General features: G+C 33.3%; 1 protein-coding gene across 3 annotated transcripts in view; it reads left to right on the top strand.

Annotated features, from left to right (window-relative positions):
• ZDBF2 (zinc finger DBF-type containing 2) overlaps positions 1–16,222 on the top strand; it is a 128,031-nt gene that overhangs the window by 81,775 nt on the left and 30,034 nt on the right. The window contains exon 15 of one of the 3 annotated variants that reach the window (XR_007951693.1): positions 174–6,487. The exons of the other annotated variants lie outside the window; for them this stretch is intronic. The gene's annotated coding sequence lies outside the window, so the exon portion shown is untranslated. Of the gene's footprint in view, positions 1–173; positions 6,488–16,222 lie in introns of those variants that run through there. 3 annotated transcript variants of the gene reach the window in all.

The following is a 16,222-nucleotide window of genomic DNA, read 5'->3' as shown; positions in this document are numbered from 1 at the left end:
CATGAAACAAAACCAAAAATTTATGTCTAAAATGTAGATTGTTCTGGGGGATATTTATGCAGTTACCTGCTACCTTCTTCAGTGATGATAGTGGAATGGCTAAGTATATCATAGTTTTTAGACTATCTACTAATATTAACTGATTTTATTCTAAATGTATAATTCTTTTCCAGTGGACACTGAATGTTACTACTTAACCATAATCCATATTGACAATCTCTCTACAAATGAAACCAGAAGATACAAGTTACAGATAAATGGAAGGATAGTGCTCAGTATCTTCTTGAAAAATAAAGGAGTTGTGCTCAGATGCAAAAAGAAACATCATTTCATGGAAAACTTGGCGATCTCACCTTGCAGTTCTTATGGAGAACATTAGAAAAGAGAAAAGCACCAAAAATATAGTTTTGTGCCAGTGTCTATTGTAGGAGATGAAGAAGTAAAGACATTAAAGCTTGATAACATTTTTTTCATATTAAGACATACATTGATACTTGGTGACTTCAGTACAAAAGTTGGCACAAGGGAGGAAAGTAAGAAATGTGATAAATGTAACTTGGGATCAAGACATGAAAGAAGCCAAAGGATTGTAGATTATTCATTTCTGTATATCATGAATATTTCAAGAAGAGAGTTGGAAAATGCTAGATATAACAAATGCCAAACAGTGTCACACAAAATGGAGTTTGTTTTCATAATCAACTAGTATTTATTAAGTACTTATTATATGTCATACATTGTATTAAGTAGAGGCAGGAAATGTCTTATCACTGAGTGTTATTAAAGAATCAGCTCTATATGTATAGACACATCATTGAGTGATTAGAAAGGTAAAAAAACAGTATCAAATTAGAAAAAAAAGGGGGGGGGGGGGAGATGTAGTATTACAACTCTTAAGAGTTTAACAAACTTTTGACTCATCCCAAAATGGGAAGTAGATAAAATTCAAAATATTGACTTTAACTGAAAAAATTTTTAGTGAAAACTTAACTGGTTTTATAAAAGAGTTGGCCCACAATGATGCTGAGAGTATATAAATTGCCTTAGCTTGGAGATAGGGGATTTCTTTTCTACACTTAGAAATATGACAAGTAAAGGTCACATGCTCATTTGTAAAACATTAAGATTGAAAATTGGTGTAAGATTACAAATAGTAGCCACAAATCACATGATTTGTAGTGTGAAAATCACAGGGGAAAACCTAAAAAGAGTTTGGCTTGAGATCTAAGACATTGTCTTGGAACAACATGCAGATGAAATCATAAGGACAACAAATATAAAGTGAGATTATAGCTGGCATTTCTGTGATGATATTTTCATCAACAATGATAATGGATTCTATTACTTCTGATCTTGTGTACTATGTTAGGAGTTGGCAGTAATATTTTAGAAGATGAAGTCAGAAGTGTGATTCAATCTGACCAAATAAATATGGAAGAAATTCACACTGGCAATAATAAAATTTAAAGACACTTGGCAAATTTATTTTCAGGGACTTCCCAAAAAAGGAAAGATTCCAAAATAGGAAACTCAGAAAAAAGCATCCAAGAAAATATTAGCAACTACTGAGTCATGCATTGTCTTATTTCTGCAGCATCTTTAAAAGAATTCACTCTTCAAATCAAATCAAATCAAATCAAACTCTATCAAGAGTTTGCTTGATAAAATATGAGAAGTGGACACAGGCGATTTTATATAGCAGATCATATCTAACACAGTTACACACTTGATTTAGGAGGCAAAAAATATATGATGCTGTTATATCTATTGTTGATTACACAAAAGTATTTAATAGAATATTTGTTAGAATAATATTAAGAACTGTCCTCAAACAAGATGTTAGTCAATGAACATGTTGAGATTATACTTGATTCCGTGACAGATAATTGAGTGAAAGTAAATTTGTTCTGTAATCTGTTGAGTATCAATATCGAGTGAAGCATAAAACATGGAGAGGGGATTTTAAATGTTTACCACTGCAATGGAGGGTGTGCTTTGTGAAACTTAAATGTAAGATTCCCTAATAATGTTGCACTTTACAAATGTCCTTTTTTTTAGATAAAAGTGAAAATTCATTGAATCCCTGAAAGTTATAGGACTTCAATATTTTCCAAACTTATTTCAAAGTAATTAACTTAATATCCTTAAATAGTTTGAAGATTAAAGTTATCAAAATATTCATAACTCTTTTGGTGTTAGCAAAGCATCTCTTGAGGTAATACTAAACACATTTTGGTACATGAATGTAACAGAATTGTACTATGCCATAAAAAATAATGAAGATAATGAAATTAGAATATGATGGGATGATTTATGTGCTGATGGCAGAGTAAAGTAGAACCAAGAAAATATTGTAATGGTGATTGCAAATAATGAAGATTCAGGGGTCAAAAGAAACACTAGTTAGAACCAATCTTGATCCTAGAGAAGAGGTGGGATAATGTATCTTTATCTCTTTTTTTGCAAGAATAGGAGACTATTGCAATATTAACTCATTTGGCTATCCACGGTATACTTTTAAGTTGTCAGCAGTATGTTACCAAGCTTGACTTAAGTATATCTAATTGTTAATAATGACATTAAGGATTTGTCTGACTAGGAAAAAAAAAAAAGATTGGATAGCAACAAATAAAGTACAACATGGATAGCCAAATGCTTTACTAGCATCTACAAACTAAGGCATCCAAAATATACCTTCTTGCACGGTCAAAATCCTTGAATAAAAGACACAATATGAAAAGGCTTAGGCAGATTATAACTAGTACCCATAGAGTCAGTCTTTGCACCCAGCTACCTGCAAGATATGATGGCTGATGGAATATAAAGTAAAAAACAATGTGGTCTCAAGGAATTTAAATCCTAATGTACATATAAAATAACTATATATAATCAGTAAACATAGAACCAATCAGAAGCAGATCAAGCAACATTTTTTTAAGTATATTGCTTTCTGTCCATCAATGAAAGTATGCTTCTTAAACAGCTATACCTTAGTTGTATAGTTTGAAAAACAAAGATTGTATACTTCTTTCTGGGATATACACAAGTATAAGCCTCAGAACCCATTATTTTTATGGAAGGGAAGCACTCTCACAGGAGACAATTACAGAAAAGACCTTGGAATTTCAATACTACTGTTGCAGGAAGATTTATTTATGAAATGAGTACTTTCAATTAGGTCTAATAGTTTTCACATTATGTAAAATGTAGTGAAATAAAACAAATGGAGTTCATTCCTGGAGAAAGGAAATACTTTGTTCCCATTCTTTTTTACTTAGTATATATATTTATATATTAGCTATATATTTTATCTTCTAATGAATATCAGTCAAGTGGACAAGGAAAACAAAACAATATTCAATTCTTCCATCCTGAGAATTGATGAAGAAAAGTTAGTGCCTTGGTGCTAGTTGTATTATACGTTAACCTAGGCGAATTGATTGAAATAGGTCAGGGAAACTAATAGAATTATTACTAGATTAGCCAATTCATGTATTTAATATAGTTTTAGACTGACCATTCAATGAAAATGACTTCTTAAAAACAAAAGTTATTCTGTTATTTAAACTTGAAGAATTACAGCAGCTAACTACAAACAAGTGTTCTTGGAAATGTTTTATCAGAAATAAAATTCAAATATTATCTTTAAAATATTATGGTAGGTACAAAACCAAAATGAAACATTGCCTATTTTCAGGGACTTACGTAGGGATTTGATGAAGAGAACATTGTACTGGATAGAATTCTGCATCCTTGGCTTTGTCACCTATTACTCATGTAATTTTAAGCCTTATGCCTACATTCCTTTGGCCTCAAATTTCTCATTTTAAATAGAAGGGTTTGACCATTATCTCTAAAGTCCTTTCTAGGATAAAACTATGATTTAAATCAAAATGAGAACAGGGAAAATGCTAATATGAGGGAATCCAAGAAGGATGTAACAACTGAGCTTTGAAAGGAGTCTTCCGTTAAATAGAGCCTTGGACATGGATTAAAGAATAATAGGACATCTGTCTCAGACTCTGGACTCCTGGACAACTCTCTTAATCTTAAGTTTTTTAACTAGTAAGTGGGGATAACATCTACCTCTCAAGTTTGTTGTAAGGTTCAAATGAGAATAACCAAAGTACTTAACATACTGCCTGACACACAATAGTTGCTTCACAAATAATTGGTTACAAGGAAATGGTTCATTCCAAGTTTGGGCTATAATTTGTAAAGGAACACACAGGGGAAATGGAATATACCACATGAAGTTTAATTCTATAAGGCAAAGACTAGATTGAAACCAAAGTTGGAGGCTTTAAATGCCAGGTTTAGTTTATTTGCAAGATGTACCAGAGGCAATAAGTAATCACAGAAGAAATGAGCAGGGAATAACATGGTTAGATTCAAGATACAGGAAAATTATTTTTGTTATCTACCTGGAGGATAGATCAGAGAAGGAAAAATGGTAAGTATACAAATCACTAGGAGACTGTTCGAATAATTAAAGGGAAAAATGATCTGGGCTTGTGATCCAGGGTGGTGATTACATGCATGAAAAAGTAAATAAATGCAAGAAATATGGTTAAAATAAACTTAAGGAAAGTACTTGATTAGATTTGGAAGCAGTGAATAAGAAGAGTCAAGGATCTGGCATTTCAAATCTGGAAAAGATGGTGTCACCTTCAACAGAAGTAAGGAAGTTTGGCGGACTCTTGATTTAGATGGGGAAGTTGAGTTCTACTTTGCAAAATACAAAATTTCCTCCCCTCCACACTATTAATCCTGGAAAAGTCCACACAATTATATCAATTTAAATTTAAAAATTTTCAGAGGCTATTAGTGCCATTTTGATTTTGTTTTAAGGTTTGACTATATAAGGCTTGTTTATCAGTATAAGCAAAGGTCAAAATCTTTTATGTCTGCTGCCATATTTATGAGCTAGGAATGTGATGAAATAGATGAAAATTACCATTTTTTTTCCCTTTGCTGAGATTTTTGTCATGTTTTTACTTTTATGTGTATTGTAAAAGCAAACCTATTTTGTCATGTTTTTGCTTCATGTGTATTGTAAAAGCGAATCAGATCAACACAGTTCTTTGGAGTTTTCCATGACAGAACTCAAATTAATTTGGAAGAATAATAATCTTAAATCAATTCCTGGCAGCAGAAATTCTCACCCTGAGAGTGAAGCCTGAAAACCAAGGCATAGACCATAAAATTTTATTTAAAAAGAGACCTGGACTGGTGGACTTTTTTTTTTTTTTTTTTTTTAAGCTACAGTGAGTCTTCTCCGAATTTTAAAGAGCTTGGCAGTTGGGGTGAAAGACAATTCAATTCCAGGTAAAAGGCCTTGGCCAAGACTGAAATGAATTTTAAAAACTCCCTAAGGAGAAAGCTAAGAAGCCTTTTCCTTAGGGAAGACATTGGTGGGCCACAACTGAATGAAAGGCTGTTGCTTTTTTAAGAGAATTTAAAAAAAAAAATTGATGGAGCTTATTCTCATGAAGAGATAGTATAAGAACTCCCACTGATAATCAGGATCTGGAAATTCAGAGAGGCTCTGTAGCGTGCCATGTGCCACATGCTTGGTGGAGTTGTGCATGGTTATAGCTAATGAAGACAGTGCATCTGGCAGAGATAAATTGTTCAAGGGAGCATTGTCTGGTGGAGATAAAATGAATCCAGTAGAAGAATGTCTAGTGGAGATCACAAGAGCAGACCCAGTGAGAGCAGCATGATATCATCAGAAGACAAAGGCAGCTCTGCTATATTAGAGATGTGAGTTGCCCCAAAACTTGCATACACATTTATTCATCTATGTGTACTCTCAGGCTCTATATATACAACATGTATGTTTCCCACATTCATTCACTTTCCCCACTAATGATATATGTACTTAATGGAGAATATGACCATTTCCACAAGGGAAAATGTTTTATTGCTACCTTTTAATTGATTTATTAAATGTCCTTGTTTTGAACTACTTGAGTTTTTTGGCTGACTTAAAAGTAAAAGGATAGTAAGCTAGGGTTTTAGTGAATTTGGACACATGGAATATCTTCAACCTCGTCGTTCTTTTCAAACAGGCTTTTCTTCTGAATTAGGGAATACTCTAAAACACTAGAACAATAAACTTTTGGTCTGGCTCTCATATAAACTCAGGAAAACTAAAGTTTTTATTCTTTAAAATGTTTCCATTTTAAGCTCATTTCAAATGTATATGAAAATAATATATCTGACTCGACAGCAGCCAATCATTGAAGAGTATCAACAAATCTAGAAGCTAAGGAATTACAAGGCTATAAAGTAAATAATTTGAATATTTATAAACAATTTAATTTGATGACAAAATATGAAATTTAGTTGTGTCAGCTGTGGAATAATAGGAAATGACAGAGTTGGTAGAATTTACTGATTACTGAGGTTATTTCCTTTTTTTTTTCTCCCACACATTTTTAACTAAAAAAAATTGGCAGCCTAAAAAAAAAAAAAAAACAAAGGTCACACTAAAACATTTAACCAGTGAGTTAATTTTTCAAAAATAGTCATTTGTTTATAATATTGCATAAGGCACAGTTTTTATTAACTGAGACCAATTGCAAAAGAATTCCATAGCAACATTCCCAGTACTGTCCCACTGTATTGTCAATGAACTGAAAGAATTTTTTCATTTACTTGACTATTAGAACCTGTTTCTGAGCACAACAACCATCGAATGAGATGTTATGACTAGAAACTTCACTTTTCTTCCACAAGGAATTGTTTATAAAATTCTGAGCATGATTTTCTGACTATGAATATATTTGATATAAAAGCTTATTTTTGTACATGTGGAATATGCTTACCTATACTTGATACATTATGATAAAATGTTATCTGTTTTGAGTTGTAGTACACCCAATGTTGTAAATTGCTACCCTGAGACCAAAGTGTCTGGAAATACTACCTACCAGTCCCAGACTTGTTCCACTACCACCTCTAATAACATTTCAGAGGGGGAATGGCCTTCTAAAATGTTTTCCTACTCAAAATCTGTGGCCCTATAGAGATAAATGTTCTTTATTTACTCACTACAGAAATTATGCTAATGGTAAATGTGTATTTGCAAAATTGACAGGAAATGACTATTCCAATATATTATTGAAGGAGAAAAAATGTTTCCTGTGTTATATGAACATTTTTTTCAGAAACATTAATTAAAATTCTAATTAAGAATTTTTCTATTAAAGACAGAAATGTCCAAACTGATAGACTCTTCATGTCCCTTGTCCCTACATCCCTCAACACAAGTAATTCTGGTTATAATTTCTAGATTTTATTTGTTTTTTTGTTGAGGCAGTTAGGGTTAACTGACTTGTCCAAGGTCACACAGCTAGGAAGTTTTAAGTGTCTGAGGTCATATTTGAACTCAGATCCTCCTTACTTCAGTGTTGGTGTTCTATCCACTACACCACTTAGCTGCCCCAATTTCTATTTTTTTTAATAAATAAAAATTGATAGGCAAGATTTAGAAAAATGTTTAAAGTTTATGCATTAGTCAACAGTTTGCTTCATCAAACAGAAAAATAGTCACTTCACATTTAATATCTTTGGAGAATCATCTTCCTAAAACTATTCACTTATTCTTTGATTAGTCCCTTCAAGGTCTTTCAGCTGTTCAGATGGGAATTCAAGAGGAGATAAAGCCAAGGTAGCAGCAAGCTCCCCTCTCACAACCAATCCAGAAAACCTACTATTCTGAATGATCATCAGAAAATTCCTGGGGCAGTTGGGAGGGTAGGAATCTCTGTGGGCCATTTTTCTAGTCCAGGTCAACATTAATTGAAAGAAAAAAATCTGTGAAGCCTAGAGATGTGTCTGGCCATGAGACCATTGCATGGAACAATCCAGCTTGGGAAAGGCTGTACACCAGAGAAAAGAAAGGTTAACAATGCATTCTGGGACACAATGACTTCATGCAAGATGTAGGAATAGGTTCCACTGGGCAGGTCTGTTGTTCACTACTCAATTTTAAGTCACGGTGTTGACTGGTGAGAATTTGCACTCATGGGTGACATTCTACAGTAAAGAGTGATCATGGACCTTACTGCGTACCTAGCAGTGAGCAAGTTCAGAAGTAAACATTAGTTGTATAGATCAACTCTAGAATAGCCAGATTTCAACTCCCACCTGAAAAGCAATCATCTGAATCCTGAAGTGAAATAAAAAGGACAAAAATTATAGATCAAAGTGGGAGCCTACAGTTCTTTCATTCTGAACCAGCAGACCTTTCTAGCTGGCTAACAAGCTGAATCCAGCAGCAGCCACCAACTGAAATTCCAAACATGTCAAGTCCATAGACCAATTGCTCAAACCCAAAGACACATTAAGAATTTGCAGACGTCAAATCGAGGTGGCAGTGATCAGACTTTACTGTGGATCAGACTACTTTGGGAACATTGAACTTGAATCCTGAGCACTCAACAGGTCCCAAATTTATTTAATTCCTGAGATTAAGGCAATACCATTCCAGACATTACTCCAAAAGTGCATAGAGCTTGCCCCTAACATAAAGACTGAAGTTAAGAAAGGGGCTGGAAGAATGAGTTGTTAAAAACAAACAACCTATCATAGAAAACATTATGGTGATAGGGATGCTCAAACTTGAGAGAATAACTAAATATCCACAAGAAAAATCCTCAGAGGAAAATATAGTTTGGCCACAAATCCAACTATTATTCCCAGGAAAAATTAAGTTTTTAAATGTTTTTAGAAGTTTTAAAAATGTTTTTAGAAATGAAATGAAAATATTAGTTGGAAGTTGACTATGGAAGAAGAATTGGAATGTGAATTTACATCCTTATATAAGATGTAAAACTCTCAGCCAAACTCTGAAAATTAGAATGGACCAAATATAAGCCATTGATTCCACGAGATATTAGGAAATATTTAAATAAAGATAAAAGACTGAAAAAAAAAGAACATATAAGGTATCCCAAAGCAAAAACAATTGATCTGAAAAATAGATTGAGGAGAAAAAATTTGAGTCACTGGACTACTTGAAAGCCCTTATAGAAGTCTAGACATATTTTTAAAAATCTTAAAACTGATGTGATCTTTTCGAGGTGAAAGACAGTGGAAACTGAAAGAAATCCTAAAACAAGAACGTCCCAGAACATTATAGCAAAAAAACCAGAGTTTCCAGATCTAAGGCAAAAATACAACAGTCAGAAAAAAAAAAAAGAATAAGAATCACAGTCAATAATACACTACTTGGCAGCCACTACCATAAAAAAATCAGAGAGCTCAGAATACAATATTCCCCAAACCAAAGGATTTAGCCTTATGGCCAAGAATAACTTACCTAGCAAAATTGAATATAATTTTAAGAGGAGACAAAATGGATCTTGAACATAATAGAGCATTTGTTATGAAAAGACCAGAACATCATAGAAACTTTGAGGGGGCAAACATAGGAATCAAGAGAAACATCAAAAAGATCAAAGGACTAAAGAAGAATAACTGCTTACTTTCTAATATGGGGAGATGATACATGTGTTTTGTTTGAACAGTATCATCATCAAAGATCACAGTAGTTTAATTAGAAGACCAGGTATTGTCTTGATCTTAAAAAATGTGGAGGGGAAGAAAAATAAGCTGGGGCAAAAAGAGGAAAGTTATGGGAAATTATCTCAAGCAATTGGAGTCCATCATGCAATCTATAGATTGCAAAACAAAGAAAGGACTATGAAGTGAGTGATATTTGAATCTCACTTTTATTTGAACAGGTTAAACAAGAAAAGAATACAAATACAAAGAATTGAGTACAGAATTACATTAGGGAGAAGGGAAATGAGGCAATTAGATGGGAGCAAATTAAGGAAAGTATTTCTAAACAACCCAAAATCTAAATGCGTATACAAGAATATTTATAACTATTTTCATTAAGAATTAGAAAATGAGGGGAAATTAACATTTGAGGAATGGCTGAACAAATTATAGCATATAAATATGATGAAGTAAGAAATGATGAAGAAGATGGTTTAAAAGAAACTTGAGAAGACTTGTATGAATTGATGTAAAATAGAACAGAGCCAGGAAAATGAAACAGTGGCAATAATATTATCAAGAGAAATGACTGAAAGATATAGGAACTCTGATGAATATAATTACCAACCAGAATTGCAAAGTACTAGTAATGAAATATGCTGTTAATTTAATAAAAGAGAGTCAGAGGGCAGAATAACATTTAAGAGTTTATTTTTGCCCAGGGTTACACAGCTGGTAAATGTTAAGTGCCTGAGGTTAGATTTGAACTCAGGTCCTCCTGACTTTAGGGCCAGCACTTTATCCACTATGCCATCTAGCTGCCTCAAGAATAACATTTTTTTCAGAAGATAAGTCAAGTTTATTACTTATAACAACACATGTAAATGGTTTGAATTCCCACATTAAATACATTAAAAGTTTTATAAGTGATAAAAATATTTTATACAAACACATTATGGCCAATAAAAATTATTTGGAATAAGATTTGTATTATACATAAAGGCATCTTTTTACATTATTCCTATGTATCCCATATGTGGATTTATGAACTTTTGGTTGTTGAAGAATAGAATATTGTCTATAAACACAATACCAGTCCATTACAATTTTAAAGCTTTTCTCCAATATTAATCCTCCAATGTCCAAATAAGGAATCATTTCCAACTAAATTGTTTCCTACATTCATTGCATTTATAAGACTTCTTGCCATCTTTTAGTGTCAATATGACTTGAATACTGAGTGAATGTTTACCACATTCTTTACAAATTGTAAGTTTTTTCTCCAGTATATGGGGCAGCTAGGTGGTGCAGTTGCATATAGTGTCAGGCTTCAAGTCAAGACTTATCCTAATGAATTCAAATCCCAAAATGACATTTCAAAAAATAATGTGGCTAATGTGGAAATTTGTTTTGCTTGACTTCAAATTTGTAACAGGAATTTTATTTTTCTTTTCTATGGAAAAGGAAAAAAGTAGGAAAAAAGGATTTTAGCCAATTGAAAAAAATTGATAAAAATAAGAAAAAAAGAAACCACTAGCTACTCTTTACAATAAAACACATTTTTCTCCCATTTCAGTGACCTCACATAGAATATCCTACATAACTTAAATATATTTCCTTCTCCTTATCTTTCAAAATTCATACCTTTAATTCTCAACTCCAGGTACCATATTTCTTGCAAAGCTTTTCCTGATCTTCCACCTCTGGATTATTCTTAGTTTTCTCTCCCTCCTCAAATTAGCTGATATTTATTGACATGTTTACTGAAGGGACTTTCATTTTTGCTTTTTTATCCCAAGTTATTAGCACAATGTCATATATATAGCAAGTACTTAATAAATTTTTTTGAATTTGAATTCTACTGAATCATAGATTTTCATCCAAGTGAAATGAACAAGTAAAAAGTTAATAACCTTCTCTTCCCTCTTAATTCCACCAGAGAATCAGAAAATTAGAGGGGACTTTAGGAACTATTTAATCCAATCCATATTGGGACAGAAGTGCCCTCTACAATAACTGGTTGGGAGGTCTATCTGTTTTATTAGATTATTTGTTAACACTGTAAGTAAGTTCTTTTGAAAAATAAATATACATAATTATATATAAATTTTTTCCCCTGAGGCAATTGGGGTTAAGTGACTTGCCTAGGATCACATAGCCAGAAAGTGGTGTGTCCAAGGTCAAATTTGAACTCAGATCCTCCTAAGGCTTCAGACTACATCAACTTGTGTGCTTATAAGAAGAATGTACTTTCAAGGATATATTTTATTCTCAGGTAACCAGGGTTAGGGCATTGGGTCAGGGAAATGAAAAGTCCCCAAAGTGTAAAGCATAACTATGTTCTCTTGGTACAATGAGAGGTTTTTGACAGTAGGGTTAAATGTAGAATTGAACCCGTATTTGGGCAACAATGCTTTAACCTTTGTTTAAGCTACCTTGAGATCTATGCAATTTTTTAAATTGATGATTGAATTTTGGTATAATTGATTTCCTTTACAATCCCTTATACATAATATACATTTAAAAACATTATTTTGAGTAGGGTTGTATAGCCTTCACTGGACTGATACTTAGCTAAGATGCCAAAGGGGTCCAGGACACGTCAAAGTTAAATACCTCTGGTGAGTTTAGTTTCTTTCTCACTGTGTAACACATGTTAAACTAACCATTTCAAATTTTCATGAATATGTTTAGATTTCATTGCTAGTTGTTTTTGAAGTTTAATCCCCATGGAAAACGTCTAACTCTTCTTTTATTGCATTTAACATAGAATGCTACATGGCTCCATTTTATGTACATATGTACATAAAAGTGCTTTTACTCTAAATATAGTTCAATTCCAATATGGGGACAGAGAGGTCACACATTTCAGAGACATGTTGCACGATGTTTATCCATCTAAATTATGACATATTTCATATTTTATTATGTTGGTTTCTAGAAAGTGAGAGATCCTAGTCAATCAAACTAGACTCTGCTGAGACCAATATCTTTTGAATCAGCACATTTACTACAATCCACTCTTCCCATGCCTGTATCCTTTCATATTTTGAAGTACTGGACATTTTAACAACCAAAGTAGACAGGATTGAAATCAATTAATCTCACCATGTACAAAACAACTTATCTGCTATTCTCTACCCTGGCTTAATCTTCTTTCTGACTTTTCTTATTATTGTTGAAGGCATCTTCTAATCCATTAGGTTTGTCATTAATTATTCTTATTGTATTTATCCAATCATTTATGAAATCTTGTATTTCAATGTCTTCAACACCTTTTACATAGATCCTCTTCTTTTTACTCACTATTACCTTGGTACAGATCCTCAATATAACTTGCCTTGATTACTGGATTAACTCTCTATTTGGTCTCTTTGCCTTAAACAACTTTTTACTCCAATACAATCCTCCATTTAAGACTGGATTCTTGTATATATCCATAAGGAATGAAAGTGAACTCATGGGAATATCACCTACTAGAATTTCAAGTTTGATTCCTTATGAGAGGAGTCCAATTCACAGATCTTAAGTGTTTGGTGTAGAGTCTGGGGATCCCTTTAACCATATGTGTGAAGATGGAGATACAAGCCACAGTATGAAACAACTGCACAGGAGATTTGGGTTGGACATATGAGCTGAAAATTGATATTTTGGGGATGGTTTCAACCCTCGACAAAATAATCCTAGAGGATTTTGATGACAGGTTACATCTTCACTATCTTTTGGGAGCCCTTCCTATTATTGCCTGTAGCCCAGAGCAGCAGGCCATTGCTCAGATTTCTTTTCTTTGGCTCTTTACTAGTCTTTTCAAAGGAGGCCCAATTGGAAATACCACATAGAACAATTGGTAACCCAATCATTCTCTTTAAATGAATGATTTTGTTACCATGTCTTTAGGGTTGATGTTAAAGATAAAGGTTTTATAGGGCTAAGAATTATATCTTCAATTAAAAAAGTCATTTTCAGACATTTACATATTTTTACTGAGCTAGAAAAATTCCCTCCCAATCCATATGCTTGCTAATCCCTATTAAATAGTTAAGCAAAATAGTCTGTTTCTTTGACAGCATTCAGTCAGTCAATTAGTCAACAGACATTTATTAAGTGCTTTAGGCTAAATCCTGACTTTTGGCAGATTTGGTAATGAAATATGAGCAACAGATAGGAGACACATCTATATATTTAAATGCTAGATTGTACAATTCAAATGATAAATTCCACAAAAATTCAGGAAAGAAAGGAATCAAAGTGGTTGGAAATTATTTTCTTTTTTCTTTTCTTTTCTTTTTTTTTTTTTTTAGCAGCAAAGCAAAGTTTATTATACCTTCTTTTGAGAATCCGCAGTCCACCCATCGAGCAGACAATTGAAGGGAGGAAGCACCGTAGGGGGCAAGGTCAACGTTTTTTAATCTCTAATGCAAATTCCCCCTCCCACCACTGACTCTCATCCTTATTGGTCGAGGATCTTACATTCTAAACGGGGAACTACTCAAGAAATTGAACTTGACCAATAAGTACATAGTTGCCCATATTTGGCTGAAATAGGGAAGATAACAAGAAGGGGACTTTAGTATGCCCTTAGCGGGATAACAGGGAGGAGACTTTAAATATGCCCTTAAGAGGATAGAAATTATTTTCAAAGGTCAGATAAGGTCTATAGAAAGAGAAGGTCCTTGTGATAAGACCAAATCTTAATCATTTGTTAAAACTTGATTGTTAAATCATTATTATCTCAAATATTCTCCTCCCTGTCCCTGAGGAAAAGCATACACAAATATAAATTCAATAAGGTTTTATCTGTTAATAATTTTAAGATAACTGAATTATTATATTAAATTTTAAAAAGCATGTCCTCTGCTATGTAACCAAAGAATTCACTAATAACTATTCCTGAAACATTTCATTCTACAGATCTAGCTCCTCTCTTGCATTCCCTAAGTCCATTCTCATTACCTCATTCATTTAACACTCTCCATTTTTCTTGAATGTAGTTGCCCAAGCATCCATATGAGTTGAAACCAGAGCCTCCTCAGGGTGTGTCCTAAACTGGGCTTATATTATCCAGTTCTTGATTATGCTCCACCCAATTTTTAAAACTGCCCTCCTAAAAACTGACTGGAGTTCATTAGAAATACATTGTTCATATTCCCCAATCCAGGCTTCTGGGGTCCCAAGCAAGCATAAGCATTGTGCCTTCATTTGCTTCCACAGAATCAGCACCACCAAAGAAATAGTCTTTAAAAAGTCATTGTTCCACACACAAAAAGGAACACTTTAAGTTTATCAAAGCTTACTCCTTGCTTAGTACTTAATTGCCTCTCTACTCTAGGGCAAAAAAGAAAAGAAAAAGTAAAGAAAATCCAGTTTCCTATCCTAGGAATTAATTCCAAGCTTCCTAAACCATGTGGACCTTCTCCTTAGAGAGATTTAGGGAATCTGAACTCTATAATTCATTCCCCCATGCTCAGGATAAAGCATTAAATTTTCTTGGATGAAAAATTTTCCATGATTCCCTGAGTGCAAAAAAGACCATTCAACTGGGATCTGGACAAAATTTCTAGTTGTCTTTTTTTTTTTTTTTACATGAGACATACCAAAAATTTGTTAAGCACTTAATGGTTCAAACAAATTTATATCTCTTAACAACATAGGGCTCTATTTTTAAACTACAGAGATCTCTTAAACACATTAAGTTCAGGACAAGGCTATGTAAGGGTCAGTGTTGAAAAATCTGTGCATATGTTTTGAAAATAAAAAGCTTTAATAAATAAAGAAAAAAATACATAAGTTCAGGGTAAAATCACAAGATGTCTTTTTCCATAATGGGTACACCAAAAACCTCTACATCCCTGAGAACCCCAAATTTCCCCGTGGGTTTCTAAGATTGCAAAAGCAATTCAAATGGAATTTCAAACTCAATTAATAATAGGACAAACAGGATCAGTCTGATAAGAACAGGATCAGATAAGGCTTGAAAAAAATTCATCTCTCCCAGAAAGGAAATAAAATAGGTTTGATTATCTGGGGTTTCTGGGTCAGCAAGAAAACTTTATCATATGGTTCTTTCACTTGATTCCACAGAACTATATGTGAATTGGTGGGCTGGTAAATATTTAACAATTGAATCTGGAGGGAGGGGGAGAATGTATACATAACACATAAATAAAAAGTTTAACATTTTATCCATCACTTTTTTTTTTTTTTTTTTTTTTGCTGAGGCAATTGGGGTTAACTTAACCAGGGACACATAGCTAGGAAATGTTAAAGTGTCCGAGGTCAGATTTGAACTCAGGTCCTCTTGACTTCAAGGCTGGTACTCTATCCACTACACCACATAGCTACCCCTCTCCATCATTTTTAAGTCTAGACAATTAACAAAATAATAAATCATGGCCTGATTTGTAGTATTTGTGATTTTCAAGGTGGAAATGTTCACACAGAAAATATTATAATCAGCTCATAAAAGCTCACGAGTTAACTCCAGCATGCAACTGTCAATGTTGAGTTTGGGAAGGGGGGACCTCAAAAGTTTGGGGTCCCAACTGGTGTTGTGAGATGTCTCAAAAGAATTTGCATGCTTGAACCAATTTCCTAATCAAGGGACAAAGTTTATTAAAAGTAATTGTAACACCATTACAAAAGCAGGCTGGAATTCTAAGGGAATTCTGCAGTGAAACAGAAGCAAGGAGGGACATTTATCCAGCTT

The sequence above is a fragment of the Antechinus flavipes genome, chromosome 3, assembly GCF_016432865.1.
Source record: "Antechinus flavipes isolate AdamAnt ecotype Samford, QLD, Australia chromosome 3, AdamAnt_v2, whole genome shotgun sequence".
NCBI lineage: Eukaryota > Metazoa > Chordata > Mammalia > Dasyuromorphia > Dasyuridae > Antechinus > Antechinus flavipes.
The sequence above is the reverse complement of the archived record's forward strand: the minus strand, read 5'-3'. Positions and strand labels throughout refer to the sequence as shown.